Genomic DNA, 8,652 nt, shown 5'->3' with positions numbered 1-8,652 from the left:
ACAGAACCAAGACTAATACAGTGTCAAAGTATGAAATACTTGTCGCTGAGCTTTTCACAAGTGACAGCGGTGGTGAAATGCGAATCTGATGCTCAGGCATTCTAGATTTGGGGAAGAACCACAAGTCAATATCGGGGATGTGAACTAGTCCAAAGTAAACAGTAAATAAAATTCCTGAAGCAATTACTCAAAATATGAAGCTTTTTGGTGGTCATATGGCTGTTAAACTAGGCATTGCCTGACATTACTCCATCAAGACATTGCACTTTCTTTTTTATTACTTGATAGTAGCAGCTTTAATGGTTTTGAAATCTGAATTTTGGTTATGTATTTTCAGTTTAGTGAAATATTATCAATTCTGTATCACATGAGTAAAATTATATTTAAAATTCTAGCTGGGCAGTGGTAGTGCATGCCTTTAATCCCAGCACTTGAGAAGTAGAGACAGGCAGATCTCTGTGAGCTCAGGGCCAGCCTGGGCTACAGAGCAAGTTCCTGAACAGTCACCAAAGCTACACAGAGAAACCCTGTCTCGAAAAAAACAAAACAAAACAAAATTTCCTTAGTGAAACTTGATTCTTACAGTAAAAAAATAATTATAGTAGACCCCTCTATGATAAGTAGTTATTTGTTGAATAAAGTTAAAAACATCACTAGCTGATATTGTTACTTAAACTAGAGGAGACTAATTTGAAAGATTCAAAAACCTCTCTCTAATTTTATTTTTCTTTAGTCCCTAATGTTTCAAATAATTTTTAAAAACTTGTTCTGCCTCAGAACTAGATTTCTGAACTAAATGCATTTTAATTTGAGCCTAGATTATCTCCACTTTTTTTTTCATATAACATATATAACTTGTAATTATGACTGAGGATGTTGATCAGTGGAAGTTCATTTACTTGACAAGCAATCCTGTGTGTGTGTGTGTGTGTGTGTGTGTGTGTGCGTGCGTGCATGCGCGCGTCCAATGGTAAGCAGGCAGCGAAGGACTGGGTAGAAGTCCCCATCACGGGACAAACAAAAATGTAACATTAATATTCTAATTACAATTTCCTGCTTCTGTCACATCCATTTCTAGATGTTTTCCGAGTCAGGGTTTCCCTGTGTAGCCTTGGCTGTCCAGGAACTCACTAGTAGAGCAGGTTGTTCTCAAACTCACAGAGATCCACCTGCCTCTGCTTCCGGAGTGCAGGGATTAAAGGTGTGTGCCACTACTGCCCAGTCACTTCTAGATTTCTTAATTGCCCTCTTCCTTCAATTTCCTAGATTCAGATTCTTTCAACAGAAGTGGTCTTGCCCAATGGAACCTTGTGATTCAGAGATTCAGTGCCTGAGACTTCTCTACGGAGCAGAATGATTCAAGGCTAGCCAATAGTTCCATTTCCTTCTTTGGCGTCAACTCTTGTCATCTCCCCAGCCCCGGCCAGTACTTGCAGGTGCCAGGAGCGGAGCGGGGCTCAGGGTCGCTTCTTTTTTCTTCTGAACTCTCCAAGAACTCACTCTCAGGCCCACCAAGGCATCTCAGTGTCCTCGGGGGGGGGGGGGGGGGGGAGGGGGACGGGACAGATATGCAGGGGTGCGGGCGAGAGGCAGGGGTGTGAGAGAAACGGATGGGACAAGACACTAGGAATCCAGGACGCTTCGAAGAGGTGTAAGGAAAAGAACCTATGGAAACTGGAGTTCGAAACTCCCAGGAAGACCTTGGAACGTACCTGCCAAGGCACACATTCCAGTCTCCACCCAGGTGCTCTGGGCGCCCCAGGTCGGTCCAGTCCATTCTAGATGGCTGTCCTCTTCCGGGTGGGAAACAGGTTCCCTCAACTATGGGTCCGCCGTTCTCCTGGAGCCCCCGCCACCGGGCCTTTCTAGGTTCCTTCAATCATTTACTGCCTCCTAGGTGCTTAAATGTGTTTCTTAGACCATGGATCAACATTCAGAGACTGCCAGATTCATTGGATAAGTCATGAATAAGCCACAGTTATACTTGGTTCATATCAGTCAGCACGATTAAATAAATAAATAAATAATAACCCATATTCATTCCTGTGATTTATAGGTCTTTCCAAGTACCAGATTCAGTTAACAGATACAGTTTCTCATTTTGTGTTTGTTTTACCGGCTTCAGGATCTAGGACATGGACTCTTATGTAGGTTCTAGCTGAACACTTTAGGTGTATGTCTCAGTTTTTTGTCTGTATAGTATGATTAATACAAGTTTCTACCCATTAGCATTGTTGGACCAATTAAGTGAAATTTTGCACTTCAAAGATGATTGGGTTTCTTGCTTCAAGTATTCAAAAATATTATAATTTCCAATATTATATTGTTCGATAGTAGTTGAAAATGTATCAGCTGCAACTTTTTTTTAAATGAGAAATACAAGATTTACTTTCATTAATTTAATTTTTCTTTAGGATTAAAATTTTGTCAAGCAGAGACTTATACATGATTATAGGATTATTCATATTTCATTATTTGAAAGATGTTAATGGCAGAGCGTGAGTATTGGATCCAAGTGGAGAAATGTGGTCCTCACTGTTGCTCAGCTAAGGCTTCCTTGATATTAGCACCAACACATAGGAATATTAAAAATAAATGGCTATTGGGAATCTTTACATCTTTATCAAGGATATTGACCTGCATTTTTCTTTCTTTGGTTGTCTCTTTACCTGGCTTGAGTATTAGAGAAATACTGGCTTCATCAGAGAAGTTTGGAAGTGCTCCACCTGTTTCTCTCTTTTTTTTTTCCCCAAATAATTTAAGAAGCTCTGCTTATAGATCTGCTTTGAAAGCTTGAGAGCATTCTGCTGTGAATCCATCTGGGGTGGGCTTTTTTTTTTTTTTTTTGTCAGAAGACTTTATTACTCTCTCAGCTTTCTTTTTTCTTAAGGGCTTGTTTAAGCTGTTGACCACTTCTTGGTTTAAATTTGATGGTTCATATCGATCTAGAGGTGTGTCCATTTCTTTTTAGATTTTTCTAATTTAATGGTGTGTAGGTCTTTATAATATTCTGAATTTCTTTAGTGCTTGTTGTAATGTTTCTCAGTACATGTGTGATTCTGGTTACTTTTGGTCTTCTCTTTCTTTCTTTTGGTTAATGGGGCTAAAAGTCTATTGATCTTGCTTAACGTCTCAAGGAGCCAGCTCTTACAGTCATTGATTCTTTGTCTTGTTTTCTTTGCTTCTATTTCATTTATTTCTGCTCTGATTTTCATTCTTTTTTTCCACCTACTGGATTTGAGTTTTATTTGTTCTTATTTTTTAGAAAATTTTTAATTATGTATACATGTGTCTGTTATGTGCATGTGCATTGGAAGTGTCTTTAAATTCGAAGCAATTGATTTTAATTTTCTTAGCATTGTGAACCATTTTAGAAGTGTTTCATCTATCAAGTCATACTTAGTTTGCCTTGTTTCTGGACCTTTAACCAGTTGAAGGTGCTGGGTCTTTACTATGATTCAGTCACTTAGTTGATTAACTAGGTAAATCATTTGCATTTTCTGAACACTGTTTTGTTTTCATCCATAAAGTATTAATAATTAGTGTTTGACTTGCTTACAACTGATTTGTTCTTTTAGGTGAAATAATATAGGAGAAGGCACTTTATGAAATTGGCATGGTCTGCTAGTTTGGCTGTGTGCTGCCATATGAACAAGAACAGCAAGCATCTTCCTTCTTCAGATATTTGCATATCGCTCCACTGGGAAAGACAAATTGAAAACAATTTCTTGATAGGGCGTTTCATTCCTTTATCAAATGCTGCTGACATCTCTTAATGCCCACAGAACAATCACATAGACGTTATTAAAAACATCAATAGAAATTGCTTTCTGTGTGTTCCTTTAAAGATAGCTTCCTGGGGCTGTAATGAAAAAATCTATTACATCTGAAGTTCTATCTGGTGATTTTTTTTTTAACTTGGCAGGCAGGAGTGAGGTGTGAATCATTTCTGTTTGGGTAGTAACAGATTAGCACTGTCCTGCAGTCCCACAGCGAATATGTTCCTCCCATGAAGGGCAACATAATCGTTTCCCAGTATTGTAAGCTTCAGACTTCAGAAAAAGTCAAAAGTCCCGGATGAGGGCAGGAGCTTATTAGAAAGATGTCATCCCTCATATGATCAGTAATCCACCTGGGCTGAAATGAGGAGACTCTTGGGTTACCTTAATCACACAGCTGTTTTGCCTTTTTAAAAGGAAGTTTTACAGGATAAAAGTTTAATGAGAGCACATAAAAACGCTTCATTCAAATTCACATCCCTTTGGAATTTATCATTTTAATTTGTGCCAGGAGTGTTATTCTTTTTAGAACAGCTTTTCTAAAGTTTTAACGATGGGCATAACTGGATATTTCGCCACTGCAGACAGACCTAGTTTATGGCTCTTGCCTTTATTGCATGCTTTATGAATTGGAAGTTTATAGCACCCAGTCGTAGACAAACCTATTTCAGTTTTCCAACAGTGTGTGCTCCCTTCCTCTCTCCGTACCATATCTTGGTGATTTTCCTACTTCACACTTTTTATGATTATTCTACCTGTCATGATGGTTTGCGATCAGTCATGTTTGATATTACTATTGAAATTGCCTGTGGATGCTATATGCAAGGCCCATATACAATGGTAAACTTAACTGAAGAATGCTTTGTGTGCTAACTGCGTCACTGACTGACATTCCTCCCCTCCTCTCCCTTTCCTCAGGTCACTTTATTCCCTAAGAAACAATGACATTAAAGTTGTGCCAATGACTATAAATTGGTTTATTCAAAAGGCTGAGAAGCAAAAACTTGAGGCCAATTAATCATTCTTCAGTGGTGTCTAAAAGTCTAAGTAAAAGAAGTAAGTGTATATATTTCACTTTATATCAAAACTAGAAGTGACGTCACTTAGTGAGAAAGGGATGTTAAAAGATAAGATAGGCTAAAAGCTAGTTGTTTGGTATCAGATGTTTGCCCAAGCTGTGAGGGTGAAGGGACTGTTGGCATTGATTTGCAGTGCCTTGTGGAGTAGAGTTGGAGCAGGCCCTGGAGGTGGGCAGTAGTGGGAAGACACTGAGGTCTCAGTAGTGAACAGACAGCACTTTATAAAAGCTCCATGTGGCCGACAACATGAAATCGTCCTATTTTTGTTTCAGAAAAAGCAGGAACACTATGCACAGAAGATCAAAGCGGCCACAATGTTCTCTTGGGGCGAAGTCGAGTGCTGAGAGAAAGCCCGAGTCTCTTTGAGCCTTTGAAGGCTGAGGGAGGTGAGGAGGCTACGGAAGCAGAACAGGAAGCCCAGCAGAGGGTCTTTGTGAGGTTTGAAGAGGAGTCATCTTCATAACGAGTGTACAAGAGAAGCAGCAAGTGTGGGCACAGAAACTGAAGCAAGCCATCCAGAAGCCCCCAGGTAACTGATGAAGGTAGCTACATTAAGTAATAGATATTAAATGTACACAAGACTGCTTTATTTTGAGAGATGTCACCTAGGACTGTCGTGACTACTGAACACAAATCAGTGCTCACCTTCACAGTGTCAAAGGGCAACACAGATGTTTTGTTAGAGGAATTGAGGCTGGTTGCTTGAATTCTATGACAGTATACATTTACTATTATGAAGAACCTTTCAGAATCATACTAAATTTGAAGTGCTCTTACTTTATGAATGGAATAATAAATCCTAGACAGCACATGTGCTCATCATATGGTTTATTGAGGATGTTAAGCTCACTGTTGAGAATTGCTGCTCAGGAAAAACCTTGAAAATATTTTACTGTGATGCAGAAACTTTGAAAAAAGATTTATTTATTTGTATTTTAAGTGCATGGGTGTTTTTCCTGCGTGTATGTCTGTGCACCACGTACATGCAGTGCTTAGAAGTTCATACTACCTTGAGTTTGCCATGTTCATGATTCAAGTTTGTGGTAGCTTCAGCAACAGAGTCTTACCACCAAGTTCTGGAGTGTAACCACAAGCAATGGCAATGGCCTGTGAAATTTGGAGGTCTATGAGACCTCAGTGGCCAACAACCCCCCAAAAGTATTTTTTTCCTGTCACTAGGCATTTTAGTAGCGTCTACAAGGGGCATTGTTGTCTTGATACAGGGTAAGTTTATTTTAGTTCATTTTCATATATATATTATATATGTATACATATATAACATGTAGGAATATGTATTTGGAAGCTTCTACAGTTGTAGGTTTTCAATTGTCTTTTTTTAAAGGTCTTTAGCGTTATCCCTCCCGACATTTCATCCTCTACCATACCCTCCAGTCCCTCGCCCAAATTTAACCCTTCTTGCTCCATTCTTTCCCTTTAGATCTTTTTGTTCATTTCAAATTGATTTTTGTAAAAGGTAAAATATCTGAATCTAGTTTCATCCTTCTGCTGAGGCTTATCAGTTTGCCAGCCCCATGCTGAATAGATTATCATGTCTCTCTGAATGCATTTACCTCCTTTTTCCAAAAAGCCATAGGTTTATCAGTTTATTTCTGCATTCTATGACTTTTCTACTTGTCCACCTATTAGTTTCTATGCCAATACCAGGTTATCTTTATTGCGATAGTTTTATAGTATCATTTCGGGTATTGTGATATTAGCAGCTGTGTCTTTACTCTTTAAGATTGATTTCATTTATTTTTTTTTTGAAATTTCATATGACTTCTTAGATTGTTTCTTCTAGATCTGTGAGATGTGACTCTGGAATGTTGATGGGTATTGCATCATCTTTAACTTAGGTATGGCAGTATAGTCATTTTCATGATACAAGTTCTACCAATCTAGTAGTATGAAAGGTCTTTCCAGGTTTTCAAAAGAAGCAACAAAAGTGGCCAATAGCACTATCATATGATCCAATTACTTAATTCCTGGGCACATACCTCAAGAATTCTGTTTGCTACCACAGAACTATTTGCATTTCCATGTTTATTGCTGCTTAATTTATGATGATGAGGAAATGGATCCCATTTAGGTGTTCATCAACAGATGAATGTCTAATGAAAATTTGGCATACACACACAATAGTATTATTCAGCTGCAAAGAAAAATTAAATTTGACTGAAAAGACACGGACTTAGAAAAAATAGTATTAGGCAAAGTTACCCAAACTCAGGAAGAGAAAAGAACTGCATCGTCATCGCAGGTAAACATATGTACTAATTTTACAGAAGTCCACTGAGATGCATAAAGTTTGGGACATAGCAAATGTTTGAGTGACTTCCTTAATCTAGCTGTATAATGTTCATTTTTATGAATTTATTATAATAAAGTGACCAAAAATAATGACTTTTAGTTCTGCCAGTATTCCTAAAATGATGTAAATAAAATAATTTATACATAAAACATAAGTCTCATGTATTCTTTCTTAAGTGGAAGATTTTTTTAAGTCCCAAATGCAAATTTGTGATCACCAGAGGTTGGGGAGGAAGAGGGATGGGCAAATAAATACATGATGAATATATGTATTAAAATATTATACTGAACCCCATTTACAATGACTTCTTGAATTTTGCATGCAAATGGATGGAAATAGAAAACACTATCCTGAGTGAGGTAAGCCAGACCCAAAAAGAGGAACATGGGATGTACTCACTCATAATTGATTTCTAGCCATAAATAAAGGACATTGAACCTATAATTCGTGATCCTAGAGAAGCTAAATAAGAAGGTGAACCAAAGAAAAACATATAGTCATCCTCCTGGATATTAACCTTCATCAGGCGATGAAAGGAGACAGAGACAGAGACCCACATTGGAGCACCGGACTGAAATCCCAAGGTCCAAATCAGGAGCAGAAGGAGAGAGAGCACGAGCAAGGAACTCAGGACCGGGGGGGGGGGGGTTGCATCCACATACTGAGACAATGGGGATGATCTATTGGGAACTCATCAAGGCCAGCTGGCCTGGGTCTGAAAAAGCATGGGATACGCTCGCTGAGCATAGCGGACAATGAGGACTGCTGAGAAGTCAAGAACAATGGCACTGGGTTTTGATCCTACTGCACGTACTGGCTTTGTGGGAGCCTAGGCAGTTTGGATGCTCACCTTACTAGACCTGGAAGGAGGTGGGAGGTCCTTGGACTTCCCACAGGGCAGGTAACCCTGACTGCTCTTCGGGCTGATGAGGGAAGGGGACTTGATTGGGGGAGGGGGAGAGAAATGGGAGGCAGTGGCGGGGAGGAGGCAGAAATCTTAAATAATAAATAAATAAATAAAATAGATATGAGACCATGTTAATACATATAGTGAATGCATACTACTAATGATAATATACATAACAATTAGTAGTTTATTAAAAATTTTAAATCTTGCTCTTTGTTAACAATGCATCTGGTTATTAAAGAGCCTGTCTGGAGATGACAATGAGATCCTTGTTGATTACATGCCCCTGAACACGATGTCAATTCTTTTCAGAAAGCCAGAGATAGTGGCTATAAGTAAGGAGTCCTCTGGTCGATGTGGGCAGAGTAAACCAAGAATCTTTCAGAAAGCATTCACGATCTAGATTCAAATAACATTTATGATTCATGGGAGGAGGTGAAATTGTTAAAATTAATAGGAATTTGAAAGAAGTTGTTTCCAATCTTCATGGGAAACTTTGAAGGGTTTAAGGCTTCAGTGAAGGAAGAAATTACAGACGTGGTAAAACAGTCAGGGAGCTAGAGGTAGAAGCTGAGC

This window comes from Chionomys nivalis, chromosome 15 (genome assembly GCF_950005125.1).
Source record: "Chionomys nivalis chromosome 15, mChiNiv1.1, whole genome shotgun sequence".
NCBI classification, from domain to species: domain Eukaryota; kingdom Metazoa; phylum Chordata; class Mammalia; order Rodentia; family Cricetidae; genus Chionomys; species Chionomys nivalis.
This window is presented reverse-complemented; position numbering follows the sequence as displayed.